This window comes from Mauremys reevesii, linkage group 5 (assembly GCF_016161935.1).
Source record: "Mauremys reevesii isolate NIE-2019 linkage group 5, ASM1616193v1, whole genome shotgun sequence".
Classification (NCBI taxonomy): domain Eukaryota; kingdom Metazoa; phylum Chordata; order Testudines; family Geoemydidae; genus Mauremys; species Mauremys reevesii.
The window spans coordinates 111632188-111659542 of NC_052627.1; the positions used below are offsets into that span (position 1 = coordinate 111632188).

Sequence of the window (27355 nt, forward strand, 5' to 3'; positions counted from 1 at the left end):
AGTCAGGGTAATTAGCAGTTGATACATAGAGTAGTATATGCAGGCTCCAGTCTATAGGTGGAATCTTGTGATTCTGCGACAGGTAAGTGCAAGAGGTTGAATGCCTGAGATTGATGCACTCAGAAACCAGAAAGGGGTAGAGGTGCAGCTACTCAGGACAAATAGAAGTGCCCATGGAGCACCCAGTTCATGCTTTCTGTATGTTTTATTACTCTGTGAAAGATATCACAACTGCATACAATATCTTTGAGGACTATATCGTATGAAGTTTGTGAATGATGGGCCGTGGCTTGTCTGCAACTCCAAGGGGGCTGCAGTCTAGCTTGGGATATTTAATGACTAACATCTAATGACTTTGCAATGTAGATGTACAGCCTGTTCTGTAGTGGTGCAGGAGATCAATGTTAGCATACATGGACACAGAGAGGAAAAGGGGAGAGGGGGGAATCATCATTGAAGGCAGAAAGGAAAATGGAAAAAACTAGAGCTGGTCAATAACCAGCAACATGATTTAGAAAAAAAACCATCTAATTCAAATTACTTTTCCAAATCCTGTGAAAAATAGTCTTTGAAATCTGCAAAAACTTGAAAGTTCATCCATCCCTAAATGCAACTTTCCATCATAGTTTCTGTCCACCTTGGTGTAACATGCCATCACAATCCAGGGTGCAATCCAGACCAGTGAGGGGCTATGTCTCTACCTTCCCTGCAACCTTGGATGCATCACAATATCTTGCTTCCACCTGGGTCACTCACAAACAGCCTTCCAGCATGCCAGTAACTCCCTGAGTGTCTGTGTATAGCTGCAGCCTACCAGCCACACTCCAGCTGTACTCTGGCTTCCACCACCCTTGGTTACTACTTGCAGGCTGACCTCAACACATTCCCAGCCCTGAATTTCCCAAAAACATGTGTTCTGCACAGTCTAGCCCTCCTGAACAGTTCAGCTATTAGAGGTCCGTTGCCCCATAAAAGTTCAATGTACAACAATTTGGTACTTGGATTTACTAAACAGTTCAGTTTAAACACAACACTGGATTAGTTTTGATTAAAAAATAAAACAAGTTTATTTAACTACAAAGAGATAGGTTTTAGGTGAATACAAGTATATGGTGTTAAAGTCAGAAATGGTTGCAAGAGAAATAAAGATAAAAGGCCAAATAGTAATGAAAACTTAACAAACTAGACTTCGTTCAAGGTAAAATTCTTACCACATGTTCCCAGCAATATTGCTGACCAAATTCTCACGTCAGGTCCTTAAGGTCCAAACGGCCGGTTTCTTTGTCATCTAAGGTGAAAGAGCAAGAGAGAGAGAGAGAGAGAATCCCCTGGTGTATTTTTGCCCCTCACTTTTGTAGTCCAGTTCTCCTTTAAAGTGGATTCTTCTAAGGATTGATTACCTCTCAAGGCAAAATTTATTCAAACAATAAAGAAGGTGCAATGGAGTCTGGGAACGAAGGTGCCCCAATGCTTTTCCTTCTCCCCTGTGTGTGCTGAAATACAGATTTGCCTTGTCTCCTCTTACTGTCTCAAGGACCTTGTTTACTATTAATTAATATACATTGAGGTAAATACACATTCTTTGTTTAAGATAGCTTTGCTTAATCAATCCTGCCCATTCAAGGCTACATGGGTTTGAATATGTGCTACCAATGTCACATGGGGAAATTTATAACTTTACATATAATGTTGCCACACACATTACACCATGATACTATTGACCAGAAAGTTATTAGTTTTCCAGTGATACCTCATGAGGCTTATTTTGTACAAAGATTATTACAATGGTGTGCAGAGTGTGAATACAGGGGTTCATTTGGTCACCTATGCAATAAATTATGGGTCTATTTCTATAAAGCCTGTGACTGGAGTCTATGTATGATGCTGATGAGCATATAAAAATGCCACTATTTGTGTGAGAGGAACTTATCTGTTGACTCTGACTTTTTAAACTTCTCTCATGTGTCATGAATATTAACATTAATTTCACAGTTTTGGTGTCACCCAAAAACCATAATGATAGAGCCACTCCATGCCAAGGGGCTGTGAATCCATTTCACCCAGCCAGCTGAAGATTACTCTGTCTTCGAGAAATCCACGTGTCTGTGAGCCACGGTAGGTGGTTCTAGATCACCACACCTTTGCAGTCCCTGTCCAGACTATCACCAAGCAAAAGGGGGCACAGTTCGAGTGCCACTGTGCTCTGGCAATCCCCTCCTACTAGAATGTTGCTTCAGCAATCTCCTCCTACTGAACCACAACTATCTGTTGGCAGCCAGGCACAAATCAGAGCAACATTGAAGCTGCTCTGAGTTGCACCAGTGGCTAAATTTCCCCCCAACAGAACTAGAATTGGCAAGCTACAAAGATGGTAGAGCTTAGCAGGACCCCCAAAATCAAGCCCATACTCTGTTAGCAATTTTTCTTCTTGTAGACATATTTCCCATCTTTGTTCTACTCTCTGTAAAATAACATGCAATATTCCTTGGTGGCAAAGACAGAAATTTCTCCTGGAAGCTTAATTGTCTTCAGTGAGAGTATAGGTCCTTAAGGATATCCCATCATGTTTTTATAACTGAAATGTTAATAGATAATTGACCATGTAATTAAACTAGTCATTTCACAATCATTTGAGTAAGATAAAAGTTGGTGGAATTATTTAATATGACTTGCTGCTGGATCAGCGAATTCAAAGATATGGTTCAGGGTTAATGGGGCATTTGTATGAATGGGGGAATTGTTTTAGGAATAGAAGTCTGGGTGGCAATAATCATACATGGCAACTATTAGTAGCTACAGTCATCTTGGGGAGGGCTTCTGTAATAGGAACAAACAAGATTATAGGGATGCTTTAGGTATTATTCAGCATGTACTCTCATTCTAAGAGCTCATTCCGTTGGGAAGAGTGGCTGCCCAGCAGTCAGCTGTAGCTCTCCCTTATGTCTCATGCCTGTCAAATGCAGCAGCAGCAGCAGCAAAGTCCATTCTACCTTGCAACTATTGCAGCTCACTTTGTGTCTGTGGGTCTGTACGCTTCTCCATGTCTTCCCTTCGTGCTGCTTCTGTTTACCTTTTCTTGAGAAGGGTAGTGGGGCTGAAGATCCCTGTTAGCAGCCCTTAAACATCTCACCAATGAATGCATCACACACAGAACTGTACACACAGAAGGTGCCTTTCCCTGGATGTTCCTTCTTCTGCTCAGTGTCTGATGCTCAAAATAAGTGTCTGAGCTGCAGGTTGCAAATTGCCTCCCTCCCTAACCTCTCCCACACACACACACGCCCACACGTTATGATTCCATGGAATATTTATTCCACCTTTTTACTATTCACTCTGCTCTTGATCCATGCTCCCTTCCCCTATAGACTGTGCTGGGAGTGGCATGACCCCTCCATGGTGTGGAATGGAGAGTGTCTGGGAACATCTGTGTGAACACTTTTGATCTACCTTACATTTTTTACCTCCCTCAGACTGAGGCTGAAGTTCTATGTATGTGTTGGGCGGGTTGAAAGAAGGGTTCTTTGGGTCAAAAGTGATCACACACGCTGGCCGTGGCATCCAAGGACAGAGAGGAGAAAAGGAGGTTGGCTTGATGAAATTTAAAAATAGGGAAGCATGTAACAACCAGGTTCCATAATGATGGTCATGCCGCTTGCTTGTTTATTACTTTTTTGTCTGTGTATTTCTTTGTCTTATCTATTCAGATTGTAAATTCTTTGGGGCTGGAGCTGTCTCACTAATATTTGCATGTCACCTTCACAGTGGGCTCCTGATTGAAACCATTGGGTACTTCTCTAATATAAATGTTTCATAAATGGTATTTTTGGAGTACCCTGGATATATCGAGGCAGCCATGAGCACCAGTGGTGAGACTGTCTGTCTAAGCAGCAAGGTTCTGTTTCCAGTTTTATTGCTTATTTATTAGTTTGACATTTAGCTAGTAGGTGGGTTTAAATAACCTGAGATGACCTTGTTGCTTTGACACTGATTCAGAGAAAAGAGCTTCCAGCATCAAAAAGTAAAATGAAATGTCAAGAAATCTGCGGGTATGTTGTTGCAGAATAAAGCTGTCAGCTCCTGCTTAGAGAAACATCAGATTTACATTTACTTCAACAAGTAGTAAACAATACTGACAAGTGAAATGTTTCTTATGTTTTATCCCTGAGAGGATTTAGAGGAAGACAAATGTTGCTTTTTTAGAGGGGTTCAAATGCAGGTCACAATGCCACTAGGACAACAGCCACATTTAGCTGACATAAGCACATTGTCCTTTCAACTATTACTAAACATCCAAATCCTGTTTGCTTTACTCACACAAATAACCTATTGTCACCTTACTGTCACAAGTAGCCTCATTGACAACACCCTCTTGAACACCTGCCTAAATAGATTAGAGAGCTAAAGTCATGGGCAGTCAATGCCAATTTCCATCAATGAGGAACCTTTCTTGGTCCCCTTTGCCCTGGTAGCTGCCAGCAACAGGGCTGCCCAGAGGATTCAGGGGGCCTGGGGCAAAGCAATTCTGGGAGCCCCTTCTATAAAAAAAAGTTGCAATACTATAGAATACTATATTCTCGTGGGGCCCCTGTGGGGCCCGGGGCCTGGGGCAAATTGCCCCACTTGCCCCCCCTCTGGCCAGCAAGGCACTTCTCTCTCTCTCAGGGATGTACTGGCTGTGATTCCTCAGAGGCTAGCTGTTAATGTCATATGTAACCCAAACATAAAGATAAAAATATTTGGCTTTGCAAAAGGCAGAAACAATAATTTTTATCAGTCTAATTTTGTTTAGCCACAGTCCAACTTGGGTAGGGTGTGAGGTTCTGGATGTGGGAGCCAAATATAAATTACCGGTAAATACATTTGAATAATAAATTAGAGAAATTCTGCTAACCTGCTAAAACTGAATCTTGACCACAAGAACAGCTGTGGGCCTACGTAAAGCTGTGCTGGATTGCTGGCACTGCTCACAACTAATGTCTGATATATAGGTAATTTGTATTAAAAATTTGGGGAAACAGTAATGGTCGCTATCACTTAATGTGTCTTTCCACATGATTTGGTGAACTTAGTTAAAATGAAAACTTGTCCCCTACCACATACACCATTACTCCTAATTTAACATCTTGACTGTGGCCAAAAATTCTAAATACACGTGGCAAAGTATTTGGAATTTGGTTTCCTATGGAATATACAGGATGCTTTCTAGCATTTTCACTGGAATGGGAGCAGCACAGCAAGTGTTATAGGGAATCACCAGCAAAAATATCAAACTGGAGAAGTTTCAAAATTATAATCCCTTCACTCCTGCTTTTTGTGATAGGCACAGTTAGTAGAAGCTCCCATCCTCTAAAGTTCCTTTTGCCATCCATTTCCATCAGGCTGACTTAATATATTAGTTTTCACATCAGTCTGTGAACTAACTTGTTTTCTTGATGGTAACATCCATTTTTAATGTCACATTATTTTGCTTTCAAGACAACTTTTTAAAGTTTAGATTGGACATGTTGTCACACTGTACATAAGTGTGGTCTAAAGTGTAATTATTTCTAGCAGTGTGTCTGATCATGTTCTATGCACAGTAAGATCAAAATTGTTATAAAATTTCTTTATAGGAAAGTCCTTGATTTTCAAGAGTAAGAAGGTTTGGTACAGACTGGATGGCACCAGACTAAAATAACTTCAAGTACACTAATCTCATCACTATCAAGGCTGGTGATTATCTGAGAAGTTGCTTCAAGAAATGTTGTTTAAGGATGATCAGAAATGTAACTCACTAGATACTGGAATTTCTGGTGAATGACACTGCAGTATCAGCAAACACTGACTGGTTGACACTGGGACATCACAGGACAATAAGAATGGCCATACTGGGTGAGACCAATGGTTCATATAGCCCAGTATCCTGTCTTCCAACAGTGGCCAATGCCAGGTGCTTCAAAGGGAATGAACAGAAAGGTTCATTGAGTGTTTCATCCCATGTTGTCTACTCCAAGCGTCTGGCAATGAGAGGCTAGGGCCCCAGAGCATGGGGTTGAATGCCTGACCATCTTGATTACTATGACCTTCATAACATCCCCTTGCAATGAGTTCCACAGGTTGACTGTGCATTATGTATAGAAGTACTTCCTTGTGTTTGTTTTAAACCTGCTGCCTATTGGGTGACCCCTGGTTCTTATGTTATGTGAAGGAGTAAATAGCACTTCCTTATTCACTTTCCCCCACCACCACTCTAGGTTTTATAGACCTCTCTCATATCCCCCCCCCTTAGCTATCTCTTTTCCAGGCTAAAAAATCCTAGTCTTTTTAATCTCTTCTCATATGGAAGCAGTTTCATATGCTTAAACATTTTTGTTGCCCTTCTCTGTACCTTTACCAATTCTAAAATATCTTTTTTGCGATGGGGTGACCAGAATGGCACACAATATTCAAGGTGTGGGCATACCATGGATTTATATAGTGATGTTATATTATTTTCTGTTTTATTATCTATCCCTTTCCCAATGGTTAGCCTTTTTGACTGCTACTGACCATTGACTGGATGTTTTCAGAGAACTATCCACAATGATTCCAAGATAGACTCATAGAGTTTAATGTCAGAAGAGACCATCATGATCATCTAGTCTGACCTCCTGCACATTGCAGGGCACAGAATCTCACCCACCCACTCCTGTAATAGACCTATAACCTCTAGCTGAGTTGCTGAAGTCCTCAAATCATGATTTAAAGACTTCAATTTATACAAAATCTGCAATTATCACTAGTTTAAACTTGTAAATGACCCTGTGCCCCATGCTGCAAAGGAAGGCAAAAAATCCCCAGGATCTCTGTGTGACATTGCACCCTATAATGCTTTATAGAAAGATGCTTATGAGTGTAAATATGACATAAGTATCAGAGGGGTAGCCGTGTTAGTCTGGTTCTGTAGAAGCAGCAAAGAATCCTGTGGCACCTTATAGACTAACAGAAGTTTTGCAGCATGAGCTTTCGTGGGTGAATACCCACTTCTTCGGATGCAAGCAGTGGACCCACGAAAGCTCATGCTGCAAAACTTCTGTTAGTCTATAAGGTGCCACAGGATTCTTTGCTGCTTCAATATGACATAACTGGATTATGTTTTATGCTAGATATGCCATGTGACATGTCTTGCAAAGGTTATGATCTACTGAATGTATTCATCCTATTTGTATGCATGTATCATTTTTATATCTGAAGTTATGAGCATTGGCTCTATGCTTGTGTTTAAAGTGTTTGCTGTAGGAAGCACCTAAGGCAGATTTAGTCAACATAGTATGAAGGGGTTATTCAAGCAATTGGGAGTACTTAACTAACAATAGACTTTGGGAGATGCCAATCCACATCTGAGCTTTTCAAACTAACATGTAAACAATGGTGTCAGCCTGCAAAAAGCTGAATCATCCAGAGACATGTGACTTGCCCAGGTGGCTACAAACTCCATCTTGTTGTTGTGATTTTGAACAAGAGAACAAAGGGATTTCCACCCACAAAAGAGAGAATGTAAAAGGCCCTGGAAACTCTTCCATTTTGTCTTCAGATGGCTCAAAAGACAACCTCTCCACCCCAAAGAGATGCCTGAAAGAAACTGGAACAAAGGACAGTAACTATGGGGGTGTGAGTGACTGCTGGACCCAGACTAGGAAGGAGTCTAGTCAGTGAAAGAAGCTTATTGGAACATCTCTGAGGGTGAGATTTACCTGCATTTAGTTTCCTACTGTATTAGGCTTCGACTTGCATGTTTTTGTTTTATTTTGCTTGATAATTTACTTTGTTCTGTCTGTTATTATTGGAACCACTTAAATCCTACTTTTTATATTTAATAAAATCACTTTTTACTTATTAATTAACCCAGAGCAAGTAATTAATTTATTTGGGATTTGGACCCCATTGGGAACTGGGTATCTGGGTGCTGGAGACAAGAGTACTTCTTAAGCTGTTTTCAGTTAAGCCTGCAGCTTTTGGGGGATATGGTTCAGACCTGGGTCTGTGTTTGCAGCAGGCTAGCATGTCTGGCTCAACAAAACGGGTACTGAAGTCCCAAGCTGCCAGGGGAAAGAGGCTCAAAGATAGTCTCAGCACATCAGGTGGCAGTCCCAAGGGGGTTTCTGGGATCCAACCCGTCACACTCTGCCAATATGACTTGAGGGAAAGTTCCTTCCTGACCCTAAAGATGGCAGGATCTTTTTTTTAGTGGTAACCGCTAATTTAGATCCCATCATTTTGTATGTATAGTTGGGATTATGTTTTTCAATGTGCCTTACTTTGCATTTATCAGTATTAAATTTAATATGCTATTTTGTTGCCCAGTCACCCAGTTTTATGAGATCCCTTTGAAACTCTTTGCAGTCTGCTTTGGACTTAACTATCTTGAGAGCTGGCAAATATCAGGGACACCTGTCCCAGTTTTCTGTTGTACAATGAAACCTGGCACATCTAACTGGCTTTGCATTTCATTGTGCACATTTTTCATAGCTCTGGTAGATAGGCATGAAACAGTTTTTCTGAAAATACATAAGGGACAAAGTAGTAGCAGAAATGTATCTAATGGGCCATTATTTTTAGTGTCTAGATGACTTTCTATAAAGTTACATGAAAATAGTGAGTGATTGCTTTATTAAGGTGATACTGGCATCAGACTCAAAACTACAAAATAGAAGTGTAAGAAGTGAATGTGTTTCACTTTGCGGGAATTTTGGCAAAAATATAGGGCTAAATTCTGCCCACATTTGCACTTGTTACACACTACTGATCCCCTCCCCCAGGTTCCCACAGTGTTCCACAGGTGTAAAATGAGGGCAGAGTTTGGGACTTGGTTCCAATCCTCTCCCCATGCCCACAAAAAATATCAGGAAAACCACCTTTCCCTCCTCACGTTCTGAGACCAAAACCTGTAGGTCATTCTAGTTATAGTGGTTATCCTTCAGTTTGTCCATTTGTCACGCCTGAAATGAGGGCAGATAAACATTACAAGAGCCTTAGGTTTGTGAGATTGCTTCAGCTTTATAAAGTTTTGTAAACTGACCCCGTGTAGACTGTTACAGGATTGCCTGCTAAATCCTAGTGCTTGAAGGTGCACTCCAAACATCCATCTGTATTGAAATTCTGCTGTTTAATGTTGTCAAAAAATTGCCTCAGTAGTAGTTATCTGGAAAGTGGGCATTTTTCCTGTGTACCTAAGTGTCACTGATGCTGCAATGAGATCTTTGATATTATAGGCAGTATGATCAGAAATGATGTGTATAACTGTAACCACTAGAGACTGTGGATTTTCACCTATGCCATATGATGGAGTTATTTGTCTCAGTAGCACTGATCTAGGTTGTGTGGTTTGAACCAGGAAATAGTTTCAGTTTCTTATCAGTACTCTTGTATGTCAGCCCCTGACTGCTTTTTTATTTTAAAGTAATTATAGCCAAGAAGAGGTGCCCTCATGTATCATAATCTGTCTCCCTACAAATGCATGGTTACTGAAGCAATTATCATACCAGATTCATTTTACTTATTTTACTAAAAAGACTGTGTTACGTACTGTGCTTTGTCTAATCCTATTGAAATATTGCCATACTTAAAAGTGATCATATTCATATTTACAAAAATAAGCACATTGTTATAAAACAATAATTATGTTATAATATTTCAATGTCTATATTTAAACTTTAATACATATAGTGAATTTAAATACACGCGTGCAGAAAACAGAAAAAAAAAGTCATGCAATTTTTATTGTAGGCTATTCATAGTGGGTGAAATCCTAGCCCCGTTGAAGATTAATGACAGAAGTCCTATTGACTTCAGTGGGGCCTGGATTTCAACCACTGAACCTGATTCTGGCTTTCACTTACTTTACTAAAATCTGATGGTGTTATTACTGTATATTTATATTATGGAAGCATCTAGGACCTCTAGTCATGGACCAGGGTGCCAGGTGCTGTACAATGATGTGATCTACTATTTTAACATACATGTTATTCCAGTGGCTTTAGTGGAGTCTCTTCAGATTTACACTCTTATAAGTGAGTGCAGAACTAGGGATTTATTAGGATGTCGCTTCCTTTTTCTCTTTAACTTTTGTTATTGAAGTTAGGGCACTGAGCTGTGGAATCACATCTCTTTCAAATGAAATGCTGGGTTTCTCTCTTCAGAGCAGCTGCATTAGGTTTGAAACTTCTTTTGGCAGATGCAGAATTCTGTTCTGAAGCTGCCAATTTCAGCAGTCTATTCTGCCCTTAGTTGAGCATACATGATCTCATTCAACTCAGAGCTCTGTGAGTGAGCTCCAAAAGCAGATCTTTGCTCTAAAGGCTTTAAGATCCCAGGGCCTCCAGCATTTTTATTTATTTGTAATTAATTAAAATGGCAATTTCAGGAACATCTTTAAAGATTACTTTGAATAGCTATCTAAAAAAGGTTTACTTTTGCTCAGGAAACTGTTATAATGATTTAATTTAATTAAAAAAAATAAAAAATCAATCTCATTAAGTGGAAAAGGCATCCTAGGTCTGAGGATATTTCATGGTTCATTTTTCACCTGAGGTTTACCACATCCCAGAACAATCCCACAACTTGTCAAGATGGATTTAAGGATTCTACAACCCTTTGAAAGGGCAGAGAGTAACACAAGAGCCCTGACCAATATTACTTTTCTCAATAAAAATAGCTCCTTGCTTTATAACATGCAAAATGAATCTTGGTTCTGAGGAAGGCTGCCAAATTGCCAGTACTGGAGCTTAAAGTCTTCTAGATATCTTCCACTGCACATACTCAGTATGGGGAGCAGCAATGCTTCCCTGCACCGGCTAGCCACAGTGCCTCAAACCTGATTTTTGGCCACCAGAAATTCACCTCTCCAAGCCTGTTTAGTCATGAGCTTCCTGTTGAGTCTGACAAGAAATGGGCCAGTTATGGTGATAGCACTGGAACATGGAGATTTGTCCACCATGTATGGAGAACACCATCCTATCCCACATAAATCAGTAGACAACCTTCAAATTATAAGATCATTAACTCATTACCGACTTTAGAACTAGTTCTGTGCTTTCCTTGGACATATCCAATGGTTAGCGAAATTCCTTTTTTTTTTGTTCAGTCTCAGAGCTCAATTCCACCCATTCTACCAAACCAATGGCTCTGTCTTTCCATCGACATTGGTGTATAAGACACACATTTGAGCACAATGGGATTACTTGGCCTATTGTAGAGATTTGGGTAATTTAAGGGCAAACAGTAGTATACAAAAGCAAAATTTCTATTCAAAGTTCTATTTAACTATATCTTACGGTCTATAGGTATTGCTTTAGTGATGTTGAACAAGTAACAATTCTTAGTTTGCAGATATCTTGCTCATAATAAAGTAGCTCTCTAATAAAGCGATGGCAATAAAGCCTGCAGACAAAAGGCAAGACAGCAATAATGTGGAGCTATAATCCGTGTTCTTTACTCTAAATTGGAGTAGAGAGCTGTTAAAGGGCATTACTTCACTTTTTTTGGGGAAAAAAATCCCTCATCTCCAAAACAATAGTGAAATGGGGTGGACGTCAATACTGGATTTTAAATCCAGAATTTTTCAAAATAACCCAGGAGTGTGGTTCAGTAGATAGAGCATGGGGGTAGCTTTGTTTGTTTTGTTTTTGTTTTTTTGTTTTTTCATGCTACTAGCCTACATAGCTATGCTGGCAAAATTTTGTAAGACAGACAGAGTGAATGACCAAGAACAGTTCCTTGGGTTCTATACCTGGGGGCATTACACCCTGGTGCTTATCCATGCAGTGTATGTCTTATAAGTATCCTTCATACACCGCTTTAAAGGGACCATCAGGTATGCCTATGTTGTTCAGACCAAAGAAGTGGACTAATGTCAATATTGATTTGTAAGTTTGGGTCACTTTCCTTTGTCAATATCGTAAAGAGAGAAATAGATTTTGAGCCCTGGAAGTGACTTTCAGTGAATAATGAATGTGTCATGCATTTACAGCATAGTCACTATTCACAGGAAAAAAAATTGAACCATAAAAACTTAACTGGCCAAATTCAGCTCTAGCATAATTGTGTGCAGCTTCTGTTGAAGTCAATAGAATCACAGTGCACTTACACTAGGGATGAATTTGGCCAGTTATGTTTCTTGTCCTGTTAACATTTCTTTACACTTAATAAGGCATGAAATCATTATTAGTGGTATATGTCCTAACATTTAATCCAACGGTGTCATATTTTAATTAGGCACAAAGAGCATCTAAATGGCTCCAGTTCCCTCAGGATGTGATTATCTAGTGATAATCACAACCCTTGAAGCTACCTTATTGCTTTTATTAAACTGGAACACTTCATTGTTGGAATAACATATATTTTCTGAGTTGCATAAAAATTAATATCTGGTTTAAAAAGTCAACAACAAATTTAGTTGAGCTGTAATATGTGAGTGCACATAAATAATAATTTGTACAGCACCTTTCACCAAAGCTTGTAACTATAATAAGCTATTATTTCACATACTGACAAAACGTGATTAGAGGCACTGGGTAACGAGGGGCTTATGGGGCTAAGCCCCATACATGTGGTGCCAGAAGGCAGTCACATTATAGACACTGTGTAACATGGGTGGTATACTGCAGGATGCAGTACTAGCTGCAGTCACTGGGGATTTCCAATAGGGCTCCAGCCTTCTTAGTCCTTCCAGCACTAGCATGTGGGCAACCGGGACAGATAATAAAAGGGGAATTTCAGTTTTTGGAGGGGCTAATTTGTGATTAGCCCCCCCAGAGAGACAGTGTGAAGTTCTTCAATGCTTAGAATGCAACCATCTCTGAGGTGGAGTCTGGTAGTTATATGGCAGCAACAGCAGCAAAAGTAAACAATTTAAGAAAAGAAGTATAGTAGAACATGTGTAGCTGAAACTACAGGGGAAATTTAAGTAGATGGAAAATAATAAACCAAGTTAGAATATGACCAGAGACATCAGCATTGATAAATAATACTCCTCTTAAGGAAAAAGTATCATGAGATTTTTAAAGGCCACAGTTTGCTGGTTTTATGTCTCCTCCAGAAGATAGCTCTGAGTACAGTACCTCTTAACATCATGCTGGGGTATCAGCTCAAGTCAGAGCACCAGCTCGTGGGGTGTGCCCTTTACTTCCTTGTTCATTTCAGTGCATTAATTCTAGGCAGTGTTCTAATGTGAGAGCCAGGAGGGAAGGTGATGTTTGTTACAGGTCTTTATAAAGTACTAAAATGCAAATTTAAAATACTCATTACACTTGAGTAGCTCCACGCTACTTAAATATTGGCTCCAGGTTTATTTCATTATCCTCTTACCAGTAATTAAGCTACCTAGGGACAATCAGCAAATAATAAAATGCTGTGGTGGAGGAAATTAGTTTAGACTACAAAGCAGTCAATAAAATTATTGTGTAAAATAGAAGAAAGCAACAGTGTATAAAAGATAGTTAACTATCTCAAATACTTCCTGAGGGCTGTAATATTTCCTCTCTTACAAAAAATAAACATACAGATTTTGAGAACTTTCTATTCACTTCTTTTTGACACAGTTCATTAAGTGTTTGCTAACCTTTAATCCTTAATACCACATCACCTGAGGACTGTTTATTTCCCTAGGGTTTTGCTGGTTGTCCCCAGACTAAGAGAAGGTTTTTGGCAGTTGTGAGGCAGACTGAGAGCAGTGTGTTAGGGTGGAGCAAGCCCAACCCTGCACCACTCCATCAGCCAACATCTTTTCAGTCACCTATATTTTCTCTTGCAAGTCTTCCACTTCTCATACCTTAGCTGAGCACAAGTGGTGGGGGAAGGTTGGTCACATTAGGAGTTGAAGTCAGGAGAAGGGGAGATGGGTAGGGAACTTAAGGACATTGGCCTTCTGAGAGAAAAGGTGGGTGCATGTTTCTAAGATTAATCAGTGGAGCTGGAGCTCCCAGGGAGGGTAGGATGGTGGGAGGAGTCTAATTTTTTTGGGGGGTGAGGGGAATGTTACCAAATTTTCTGCCTAGAACAGGACTCTTCTGCTTCCACTGTCATCTTTTTATCCTCCTGGTGCATGCTCAGCATACTCTATCTTGATCTATCAGGCTCCCACTCCCTTCTTCCCTACCCTTCCTTATTTTTTTTAGCTAGAATAAAGAGCTAAGTGGCTTGCTTTAATGAACAGGGGAACATTTTCCTGATTATGTGTTTTAGGCAGAGCAGGGAGTGCTTATAATTGGACTGAGTGAATGACTGGGAAGAGAAGGCCAATAGTTTGTAGGAGTGTGTTCCATAAGCAAACCTGCATAAGGAAAAGGGAGGAGGGGGAAGGATTTTATTTCATTCAGCAGTAATACCTGCAGGTTGCAGTATTAAATTAACTCAGTTCACCCCTCCCAACAAGGGGTCAAGAAGCACAGAGAGAATATAAGTCCTAGTTCTTGATTCTCTCTCCTTCCTCACCAGGGGCGGCTTCAGGCACCAGCGCAGCAAGCACGTGCCTGGGGTGGCAAGCTGTGGGGGGCGGTGTGCCGGTGGCCGTGAGGGCGGCAGTCAGACTGCCTTCGGTGGCATGCCTGCTGGAGGCCTTCTGGTCCCGCAGTTTCAGCAGTAATTTGGCAGCGGGTACGCTGAAGGCGCGGGACCGGCAGACCTCCCGCAGGCATGCCGCCAAATCCGCATTACCAGCAGACCTCCCACAGGCATGCCGCCGAAAGCTGCCTGACTGCCGTGCTTGGGGTGGCAAAATGCATAGACCCGCCCCTGTTCCTCACCCTCCCCACTTACACTGGTATAAATTCCATAGAAGTCAGTCCCAGTGGTATACAAAGCTCTAATTGCTTTGTATAGCATGACAAGTGAGGGACTCTGGTACCAGAGTCCCTCGCTCTGTAGTTCTGCATTTCACAATGTAGCCACACTTGTCATGCTAGCTAGCAAACAGGAGCAGCAAACAGATGAATTTTGCAAGGGAATTATCCAGGTGAAGGAGGAGTGACTACATGACCCTGTAGGGTGCATTCAAGGCAAACAACTCATGTCCCTCAGACACTGAGCAAAGGCTCTTGAGACCAGAGTGGTTGAACTGAAGGAGGGACCAGTTGGACGGAAAGAACAGCAGGGTCTCAATGCATGGATGAGACAATGGAGTTTGAAGGAGAGATTTAGGATTATTAGAACTGGGGAACCTTTTGGGAAGGAGGAGCCTATACAGGAAGGATGAACTCCACCTCAACCAAAATGGAGCCAGATTGCTGGCATGTAAAATTAAAAAGGTTATAGAGGAGTTTTTAAACAAAAGGCTGGGGGAAAGCTGACAAGTGTGGAGGAGCACACAGTTCGGACAGAGACATCCCTTGGGGGGAGAGGGGGTGTTATTAAATGTGATACTCTATATCCTATTAAAGAGGAGAAAAAATCTGTCCAGGAATTGGTCCTGCTTTGAGCAGGAGGTTGGACTAGATGACCTCCTGAGGTCCCTTCCAACCCTGGTATTCTATAAATCTATGTTTAGGGATAGAAATTCCATGTTTGAATAACAAGGGTACATTCTTATGGAAGAGCCCCAGACTGTGCAATGACCTATGCACTCTTTAAGCTATCTAATGCTTGTCACTGTGTTATCTACCACAAGGGCACCTGAGGACCTTGTGCATCCTGCTACATTTTATATAAGACCCTGTGTCTAAACCTTTGATAACCTGAGTCCAATATTGTTAGCTTGTTTTCTCTAACTCATTAGCTACATAGAATAGTGTGGGACCTTAGATTTCCTGTTGGCAATTAGAGATTTGTATACATCATAGAAACTTTTAGTACCACTGAAACAATAGAAACTTTCCTCTGAGCAGACTCACAAACTCTTAGTATGATGCTATCAATTAAAAAAAAATACAACTACCCACATCGCTGAGTTTGGTCACATTCATACTGTTATGTGTAAATTGAAGACAGCTGGCTTTACTCTTCTGTGATTTTTTTGATTGATTAGTTTCTCCATTTCTGTGACAGGGTTTCAATGGCAGGAGAAGCAAATGCTGCAGCCAAATTGCTAACAATGTAATTATGTTTTTATTATTGTGCTGGTACTGTATTTCCTTAACTTTGTTTTCTATTAGCACATTACTCAAGCAAGACAGTGTGAAAACAAATGCCTCTGTGGCAGGGTATGAAGATCCACCTGGGTTTAGTAGCTGTCTGATTTAATATGCTACATGCTTTAAAACAGAGAAGACCTAAAAAGGAAGCCACAGCATTCCCTGTCTTTATGTCTGTATTATACTCTCCTCGGGATATTTGGGGTTGCCAACTTCCTTCTATTTTATTGTGTATATTGTGACATTGGGTGTATTTCTTACAGCCCCAGCTCCTGGAGGCATATCATTGTGAGAGCTTTCAATATCATTTATATTTTAAAAGTAACTTTTCAGCCCTCTTGGTTGCAGAGAAAAACTTGAAAACATAAAGGGCCAGATGTCTAATAAAAGAAACTAAAACTTACATTTTTTGACAATCTTGGGATGTTTTTAATCCAATCTTGCAATTTTCTGGGGGCCTGACTCATGATTTTTGAATGCTTGCAGTTGGCAATGTTGAATACTTAACCTCTGTTTGTGTCAATAGATTCGCAACCATATGAAGAGGAGATTATATACTTTTAAGAATAAGGTATATTCCCCTTTTGGCAAGGGTGTATCTCCTTATCTTGTATTTTGGAACTTTTAAAAAGTGACATCTATGATAGTGTCTGAATTGTTGGATACATATTAGTAATTATGTGATTTTTTTTTGTCAGTGGATCGTATTTGGAATACCTTGAAAATTACTAAAAAGTCAAGTATACTTTTAGAAATAACATCAGAAAACTGCCAACATGCTGCATGTGGAATATAATTGTATCTGGCATAATACAAGCTGAAACATTCAGATGTTTCAGATAATGATACAATAGTACACATTTCCTTAAAAATAAAAAATAGATTAACAAGCATGTTCCAGAAGTCATGAGATTAAATCCTCCTAAGAAATGAAGTGTTTTATGAAAACTCAATAGATGGGAGCAGTTCTTTGATTTAAATATAAAAACAAGACTTTCCTTCCTGGCACCGAAAATATAGAGAAATAATAGCTGAAATATGCTATCTTGCTAATCTCTTGATGCAATCTTTCCTTGGATAAATTTAATATTGCTATGTCCAATTAATACATCATAAATTATAATTCCATCAAAGTCTGTTAGGTGGCTTACTGAAAGGCTGCTATTCATAGCATGCAAAATGACTTCTCTTTCAGGAAGAATATAATTTCTTCATAAAGGGTTTTTTATTTTTTTCTTTCAGTGCACTGTGTTTGCAGTTCATTTATATTGTTTTCTTTTTAAAAAAGGAATGTAAACAGAAATACTGAAGGCCCAATGATAATCAAGATATATTATTGCACTATATTTAGTTTAGAATTTTTTTAGAAAAAGATTAATAATGAATAGGCGGCAAATAATTATATTGCTCACCAGCCTCTGGTATGCAGTGCTTTTTTCCGTACCTATTGGCATTTGCAGTAAAATATATCGGTGAACTTAGTTAATTAAAACTTTATTGTGAGTCAATAGCAAGTTTTATTGTACTTGTGGAGCTCTTTGGAACTTGGAAAGTTCACTACTGTTTGAAACTCTCATAAGCCCTTTGTTGATGTTGCTTAGGAAGCTTCATATTTAGAGATATAAAGCATATGGTTGGCTATCATATTAGTCCTGTCTGCGGCCAGGCTGTGCTTATGTCTTGACAGCAATTTTAATGGATTGACGAACTGAGTATCTGCAGATTCCTAGCATCTGTAGCTACACAAGCACATTTCCATGGTATATCTGATACATACAAGTAAACATGCCCCGGGGCCCGGCAGGGGGGGGGGGGGGGGCGGGGCGGCGGGGGCCGGCCCGGCCCCCCCCGCCCGCCCGTGACGCCCCCCGACCCGCCCGCGCCCCGCCGCGCCGCCCCGGCCCCCGCGCCACGCGGCGGCCGCGAGCGGGGGGCGGCGGGCGGTGGGGCGGGGGGGGCGGGGCGGGCGGAGGGTCCCGGCGGGTCCCGCCGCCGCCGCCCCGCGCCCGCCGCGGCTGCGCGGCGGGCGGCGGGCGGCGGCGGCGGCGGCGGCCCCCCCCCCCCGTCCCCCCCCGTCCCCCCCCCCCTCCCTCCCCGCCCCGGCCCTCTACCAAGGCCGCCGGCCGGGGCCTGAGCGCCGCCCCGCCAGAGGGCTGGGGGGAGGGGGGGGGGGTGAGGAGCACGGCGAGCCCCCCGCCCCCCCCCCCCCTCCCCGCGCCTGGGGGGGGGGGGCCAGGCCCCGCCCCTCGTGAGCTGGTGCTAGGGGGGGGGGGGGGGGGGGCGGGGGGCTCGGGTGGGGGGGTGGGGCTCAGGGCCGCCGACGGAGAGGGAGGAGGAGAGGGGGAGCGGCGGAGCCTCTCTCTCTCTTGGGGGCCCCAGCGGAGCCCGGGGCCCGGGGCAAATTGCCCCCTTTGCCCCCCCCCTCTGGGCGGCCCTGAAACATGCACCAGGGCACTTGGGCTGATTCTTCACTCAGTTACACTGGTGTAAATCAGAAATAACTGCAGAGAAGTCAGGGGAGTTTCACTGATGGACAAATGGTGTCAGTGAGAAGTGAATCCAGTCCATGCTGCTGGCTTTATACTCCAGGATACCCACAGATTGCATATGGAGCGTTTCAACCACTCAAAACAAACAGCTCATTGTTGACTCTGCCAAGGAACCACCAGGTTTTATTTATATCAGAAAGACTGGTGCAGATTGAATTGCATCAGGACATCTCATGGGAGATGTGGACAAACCCTCTTTAAATGGAAAATGAGGCAAACACCCGTATGCGACTGTGGTCACCAGGCACAAATGACGGAGCACATCATATCTGGGTGTCTCTTCATTCTTTTGCCAGGGACCTGAAGGACATTCACCAGCTCACTGCTACGGCAATGTGCAGGCTAGCAAATCTAGATATAAATTTGTAGTCATTTCTACCTACCCAAGCCATACGAAAGAAGAAGTAGTAGTTCCATTCTTGCGAATCTCTCTTCATATGCAAGCCATTCCATACCCTTGATCATTTTTGTTGCCCATCTCTGTACCTTTTCCAATTCTAATGTCTCTCTTTTTGTGACGGGATGACCAGAACTGCATGGAGTATTCAAGGTGGGAATGTACTGTAGATTTACATAGTGGCATTATGCTATTTTCTGTCTTATTATCTATCCCTTTCCTAATGGTTCCTAACTTTCAATTAACTTTTTTGACTGCTACTGCACATTGAGCAAATGTGTTCAGAGAACTATCCACAGTGACTACAAGATCTCTTTCTTGAGTGGTAACAACTAATTTAGATCCCATCATTTTGCATGTATAATTCTGATCGTCTTCCAATGTGCACAACTTTGCATTGTATTTACCAGCGCTGAATTTCATCTGCCATTTTGTTGCCCAATCACCCAGTTTTGTGAGATCTCTTTGTAATTTTTCACAGTCTGCTTTGGACTTATAATTTTGTATCATCTGAAGACTTTGCCACTTCACTGTTTGCCCCTTTTCCCAGATCCTTTATGAATATGTTGAACAGCACTGGTCCTAGTACAGACCCCTGGAGATCACCACTGTTTACCACTCTCTGTTCAGAAAATTGATCATTTATTCTTCCCCTTTGTTTCCTGTCTTTTAACCAGATACTGATCCGTGAGAGGAGCATCACTCTTATCCCATGACTGCTTACTTTGCTTAAGTAGGGACTTTGGTGAGGGTAGGGTGATCAGACAGCAAATGTGAAAAATCGGTACGGGGATGGGGGGTAATAGGAGCCTATATAAGAAAAAGACTCAAAAATCGGGACTGTCCCTATAAAATTGGGACATCTGGTCACCCTAGGTGAGGGACTTTGTCAATGGCTTTCTGATAGTACATTAAATCCAGCAACATTTTTAAAGCATTATGGAGTCTTAGTCTTAGTTCCATAGTTAAGAACTTTTGCATTTAAAGCAGAGATTTAACTGTTTTAAGATATTTATGCACTCCTTTTAATCTCGGACCATGAAGGGGTCTGCTCAGTCTTTGAATTAAGACTCAGGGCTTCTGTAACTATACTCTGCTGCCTATGGACTGTAGAAAACAGAGAATCATCAGGGGTGCAGGGACTGATGCAGAGCTTGTAGACCAACTCTATATCAGCCAGGAGGCCCTCTACACAGGGGGCTGTCAGTGGGCAATTTCTGCCTATTTTAAGGTCCCTTCATGCTGCCAGCGCAGCACAAAGCAGTTTTGGTGCAGCAGGGAACCAGGCCTTGTGCACAGCCTTCGTTTATCAATATCCATATTTACTACAACTGAAATTGCAATGTTCTTCCATGGCTCTGTTGGGCCTGTTCAGGCATAGCTGTGAGAGTTTGAGGAGCAGGATGTCTCTTATTTTATTTTTAGAATGGATAGTAGAGAAAAGAAATTTCCGACAGATGAAAGAGCTCCATTCTAAAGAAATCAGCCCATTTATCAATATTCTCTCTTTCCCTTTAATGTTGCCAGGATTACATATATACTTTTTGCTGAAATAAATCTCATCTCCATGAGAAAAAAGCAGCTGTGTTCCTGACTTTGAAGCAAAATAGAGCTTCATACAAGTGAGTACCACAAGAACTCACACCTTTATGATCTATAGTCATCTGATATTGAGTGGCAAGACCAAGAGCAGAAATAAAATATAAAGAAATGGAAAAGATTGCTAAAATAATATTTAGAAACCAAATGTCTCTAGAGGAATCAAACCCACTCTAAACATCCCGTATTTATTTCTGGTTCTTATTTCTGTAAATTCTCTTCCTTGCCAGTGACCATCTTGCTGGTGTTAATACCTAGGGGTTTTGTCACACTGAATGGTATATGTCTCTTATGCATGTAGAAGCTTTTTGCAAATTGACAAGTGTTTTTTTGATAATATATATGAAAAGTCATTCAAGGCCTTGAAACTTCTTTTGGCTGATTTTTTTTGAGGGCCTTCAACAGAGAGGAACATGAAGTGGAGGCTTCATTATATTATTTCATGCTTGTGAGATCCTCTTCTTCAGCACTTTCTCAGCTGACTAAAGGGTGTCACTGAAATGTTATCCATGTATTGTCATGGGGAAATAGAGGTATGCGGGATGCTTTTCAGTGGAGGGAACTATGGCTAAATCCCCAAATCTAAGCTCTTTGGTGGAAGTGCAGAATGAAGCTGATTCCTTGACTCAGACATTCATCTCCACAAATAACTGATCCCTGCAATGCCTGCTGAGCTTCTGCAGTCAGAGGGAATTATTGCATTATAAAAAGTCATATAAAAGCAAGGGTTAAGCCTAGAAGATGTTATTGCAAGAACTGTCCCTCTGCAGCATAGAATCAGAACTGATTAATCACGTATCATTAGAGTGGGTCAGAATTTATCCAATGGAACATGACGATTTGTCGAAATTGAAGTGTTTCACAGCAATAGTTTGATTGCGACAAAGTTGCTACAGAACCTGCCTGGTTTCCTGCCACCTCACCCTCCTAGTTCCTCAGTAGCACCCTTGGTGGATGAAGGGGAGCTGACAGCCCGGAAGCCCCAGCCACAGGCGTTGACTTTTGTTTTTGGTGGTGGGTGCTTTTGAAGAGGCATGTGTGTTTGGGGCGGGGAAGTGAGGTTTTTTACCCACGAAAGCTTATGCCCAAATAAATCTGTTAGTCTTTAAGGTGCCACTGGACTCCTTGTTGTTTTGGGGGGCGGGGGAGGCTCTGCCAGATTTGGGGGGAGGCTATTTTCAGCATATTTATACACTTCTTTCATATTCTAGTTATTGAACATGTGTCTATCACTGGCATCTTAATTATTATTAAAATAGTAATGAACTACATAATTACATTATCATAAATTACAGTATATTAAAATCATTGCACTCACCTACAAGTTGTCCTCACTAACATCCCAGTTTAAAGACATTACATCTCACTGTAGCTTTCTTGATGAAACTGTCTAGCAATACTGTGGCTTGGTCAGTACCGAGTTTACAATGACACCAAGGGACCGGGCCCACAAGCAGAAGGGGCCCCGGTGCCCAGTCCATGGCCCTGCCCGCTCCTGCTCCACCCACACACTGCCCCAAGGCCCTACCCCGCTCAGCCTCTTTCCCCCCCAAGGCTCTCCACCCCCTCCCTCCTGTGTGAGCAGCTGCGGGGCCTCGGAGGGGGAATAGGCCAAGTGGGGACAGGGACACCAGGTGGAGCAGCAGGCAGGGCCTTGGGGGGAAGAGGCTGAGTGGAGTCAGGGCCTTGGGGCAGAGCATGGGTGGAGCGGGGGCGGGGCCATGGTCTGGGCACCCGGGGCCCACAAAGTATTAATCTGGCCCTGGAGTTGGTGGCTATGGTCCCAGCTGCCAAGCTCCTAAGTAACTCAACTGGCAGACAGCCATAGAGTAGGCTCCCTGGCATCCTGGCTCCTCCTTAGTTCATCAGGCAGGATGGGGAGGGGAAGCTGGGAGTCTGAAAGCCCTCTTTGCATTGCTTCCAAATTATTCCAAATCATAACTAAATCAAATGTAGAAATATTGAAATCCTTCATTAATGGGAATTGTCTGTCTCACATAGCTCTGTCACGGGTCCTACATGCTGTCATTAGCTATGGTGATTCTATTTAGCCTAAGTGATAGGGCCAATGAGATGGAGGGGAAGCCAGTACAAATTACCGGGGCCCGGCGGTCTGGAAGGGGGCCCGGGGCCCGGCTTCGTTGGCCCTGTTTAGCTGGTCTGCCCTTGCTGGGGGGCCCGAAAATTTTTTTTCACCAGGGCCCGAACCTGCTCTCAGCGGCCCATAGAGGCCTCTGCTTTTTGGAGCAGGCAGACTTAAGTTCTGTTCCTACTGTGTTAGGGTATTTTTTCTCCTCTGTGTGACTGAAACAGGAAGTTCAAGGTGACTTGTTAGTAGTATTTATTAAACTAATGGCAGAAAGGAGGAAGTACACATCCCCTTTCCCAATACCAAGGGGATATATTTCCTGATTTTTGCATTTATTTATTACCAAACTATCTACTACTTCAATGTATTCCAGTGGAATTAGATGGGGTGTAATTTTTCTGCCCACGTAACTATGCCTGTTTATAACTGGTAGGTTCTGAACCACAGGAAATGGGGGAGATGGACCCTTGCTATGAAGATTCCTTTCAGCAATTAACTTCGGCCATATTTTCTGCCAGTTTTAACATTGCTGTATGGAAACATTAGGTTGGGACTAGAGGAGAATTCTAATAACTGCCAAGAAGAGAGCTGCTGCAGCCTGAAAGATGGGAACTTTGTTGGCAGTTCTGGTCTGTGATTGGATGAAGGGTGTAGAGTTCCAGACTGCTTCACAAGAGAAGCTGTTATGATCAAGCTGCAGCCCCAAGGTAGATTGCTGAAAAGGAGGATAGAATGAGGTCAAGGATTCACTCTGAGGCAGGCTGACTATAACACAAGGGAGATGGAAAGCAGCTGAGGGGTGGTGCCAGATTCTTCATCTCCTCTCCTATCACACCCCTGGCACTTGTCCATTGCTTATCCAGCTCAATGCCTTGATGTGCGTTAGGCTGTTTTTTCCCCCCTCTGACACAACCAAGGAGAATCCTTATTGAAGGAGAATCTTCAGTAACAAATATCTGGTTATAAAATAAAATAAAGTTTTGGTTTTTTTTAAAATACAAGGCTGCAATGATTATGCCAGGTCACAGCTGGATCAGGAAGGGAGGAACTACTGTGTAAGACTCTGCTGGAAACAGGAAATAGCGAGAAAGAATTCTCAAAGCTGAGGTGTTAGCTAAGTTCTCTGTTTGTTGTGGCACAGGAAAACACAGCAAATATCTGAAGGAATTTATAAAACTTGTTTGGTAAAATTCCAGAAAGAATAGGCAATTATGTCTTACTTCCTGTACAGTACCGTAGCATGAACCTCTTGTATTTCTAGCCTGAATCTAGGGATGCAGGACAGTGAATCTATTCATTCAGCAATCATATTTATAGAGCTCTATGGTACATTGTGTTTAGAAGATAACCCACTTGGAATGCTTTCCTCCAATGTGATATTTTTAAATGATATTTTAATCTTTTTTTTTCCAAATTGCATGTCGAGGAGGATAGCCCTTAAGCGTGTTTGTTTCACAGGTAGGTGAATGATAGATAGATTCACTCGCTGAGGATAGCCCTCTAAGCAAGAGACCGAATCTGCTGTTAGCCTCAAGTATTTGACATCTACTAAAGAAGGGAAAGGATATGATTTGAATTTTGCTGTTTGGGATGAGGATGCTGCTCATATTATAATACGCCTGCAATCGAGAAGATGCACAAAAGCTCAGTTGATATTAGCAGGAATATCAAGGGAATTCAAATTAGACATGCTCATTGTGGATCAAAGACTCCACTTACATTGCTGTTCTCTCATGTTGGGGAAAGCTGAGGATTCAATTTCAAGGAAAACAAAGATATTTCTTCTTCATTACTTTGAATCTTAGTGACCTAACTAACTGGGAGCACTAACTGTGAAATCTCTCTGCAAAAAGTAAGCTTCACATCTCTGACTCTAGATCATTTGAATTCCTATGCCTATGCTGCCAGCTATGCACAATTCTTTCTTATACAAAGCATAACATTTAAGACTAAAGCACTAAGCTGAATTGAATCTTTACATCATGATGGATAGACTCATTTATAGTATATTCCTAATAGGGTCTTGCCATCAAAAATACTTGCTTTTGTTAGAATGCTTACTGCCAGGAAGTTCAAAATGTAAATATCATTTCTTATCCACTTACAAAGGTGATGGAAAAATTGGTTATGAGACAGTAAAGGTGAACTGTTTTGCTAGAGTTCAGAAAAAGTCAGCACAAGCAGGATATTGAGGGTGTATAAACTAAAGCCCTGTTTCCTGATGGCAGAAGTTTGATACATACTGATACACCAGGAGGATAGCCTAGCATTAAAAAAAAAAAAGCTTATTTTTTAAAAAAAAATCTAATCAGTAATGGTCAAATTAACACAAGTTTCCTATTAGAAAAAGAGGGGATTCTATAACTTCTGCTTTTACAATAATAATAAAGACATGGGCTTGTTTAAGCAGCATCTGTAGAAATGAAATATATGTTTAATTTTATTACCAATTGCATGTAGTAGGCACACTGTACACCAGCACAGACAATTTGGCATGTACAGTATGTTACCTTCCAATCAGAGAGGACTGTTTTCAGAACTAGAACATAAGAATGGCCATACTGGGTCAGACCAAAGGTTCATCTAGCCCAGTATCCTGTCTTCTGCTTAGAAGGAATGAACAGAACAGGTAATCAGCAAGTGATCCATCCCGTCGCCCATTCCCTGCTTCTGGCAAACAGAGGCTAGGGGCACCATCCCTGTCCATCCTGGCTAATTGCCATTGTTGGACCTATCCTCCATGAATTTATCTAGGTCATTTGTGAACCCTGTTATAGTCTTGGCCTTCACAACATCCTCTGGCAAGGAGTTCCATAGATTGACTGCGTGTTGTGTGAAAAAATACCTCCTTTTGTTTGTTTTAAATCTGCTGCCTATTAATTTCATTTGGAGACCCTTATTTCTTGTGTTATGAGGAGTAAATAACACTTCCTTATTTACTTTCTCCACACCAGTCATGATTTTGTAAACCTCTATCATATCCCCCCTTAGTCGTCTCTTTTCCAAGCTCAAAATTCCCAGTCTTATTAATCTCTCCTCATATGGCAGCCATTCCATACCCCTAATCATTTTTGTTGCCCTTTTCTGAACCTTTTCCAATTCCAATATATCTTTTTTGAGATGGGGCGACCACATCTGCATGCAGCATTCAAGATGTGGGTGTACCATGGATTTATATAGCGGCAATATGATATTTTTGTTTTATCTATCACTTTCTTAATGATTCCCAACATCTTGTTTTCTTTTTTGACTGATGCTGCATATTGAGTGGATGTTTTCAGAGAACTATCTACAATGACTCCAAGATTCCTTTCTTGAGTGGTAACAGCTGATTTAAACCCCATCATTTTATATGTACAGTTGGGATTATGTTTTCCAGTGTGCGTTACTTTGCATTTATCAACATTGAATTTCATCTGCCATTTTGTTGCCCAGTCACCCAGTTTTGAGAGATTCTTTTGTAGCTCTTCACAGTCTGCCTGGGACTTAACTATCTTGAGAAGTTTTGTATCATCTGCAAATTTTGCCACATCACTGTTTACCCCTTTTTCCAGATCATTTATGAATATGTTGAATAGTACTGGGCCCAGTACAGACCCGTGGGAGAAATCACTATTTACCTCTCTCCATTCTGAAAACTGACCATCTATTCCTATCCTTTGTTTCCTATCTTTTAACTACCGTATCATAAGCTGGTTCGTTTATAAGCCAACCCCCCGCCCATCAAGATGGATAAGTAAAAATGGAAAATTTTTATGACCCGTTCATAAGCCGACCCTATAATTCAGTGGTCAGCAAACTTTGGCTCCCGGGCCATCAGGATAAGCCGCTGGTGGGCCGAGATGGCTTGTTTCCCTCGAGTGTCTGCAGGCACGGAGGTAATCCTAAGTAAACAAAATGTGTTGGCCCGCCAGCTGCTTACCTTGATGGACTGGGACAGCAACTGGTGGGGAATTTTTTGGGGGGGACAGGGGAGTAACCGCTGTGACCACCCCCCACATGACCCCACCCCTAGCCCGGGACCCCCACACTCTCCCCATCCCATCCCTTCCCACGAAGGCCAGGGGAGTATGTCTCTGGCCTGGCTGGAGCTGCTCCCATAGGCTGGGCAGTGTGGCTGCAGCCTGCTCCAGTGGGCCAGACCGGGCGGCGCTGCCACATCATGTTCCAGCAGGCTGGGCCAGGCGGCACAGCCGCAGCCTGCTCTGGGGGGTGGGGGGTGCGGCTGCAGCCTGCCAGCCCTGGAGCTGCAGCTGCTTCGGAGGCTGGGGGAGAGCAGTGTGGCCAAAAGCAGAGAGACTCTGACCCCTCCTCTTCCCTTCTGGTTTTGCTGGCTGTGCTGCCAATCCTTGCTCCCTCTGTTGGGGGGAGGGACTGTGTCCCACCTCTCCCGCTCTATATCTGTTCATAAGCCGACCCCCTTCTCTGGTGCTTCCCTTTTTTACTAAAAAAAATTAGCGTATGAACAAGTTACCAGTCCAGAAGAAGACCATCCCTGTTACCTTATGACAGCTTACCTTGCTTAAGAGCCTTTGGTGAGGGACCTTATCAAAGGCTTTCTGAAAGTCTAAGTACACTATAGCGATAGGATTCCCCCTTGTCCACATGCTCATTGACCCCCTCAAAAAATTCTAGTAGG

The 27355-nt window shown here is 42.2% G+C and overlaps 1 long non-coding RNA gene across 1 annotated transcript in view; it reads right to left on the reverse strand.

Moving 5' to 3' along the window:
- Positions 1–27355, reverse strand: part of LOC120405790 — a 94445-nt gene that overhangs the window by 51497 nt on the left and 15593 nt on the right. Inside the window, exon 2 of the long non-coding RNA XR_005598881.1 lies at positions 1212–1288. This is a non-coding gene — a long non-coding RNA (uncharacterized LOC120405790). The remainder of the gene's footprint in view (positions 1–1211; positions 1289–27355) is intronic.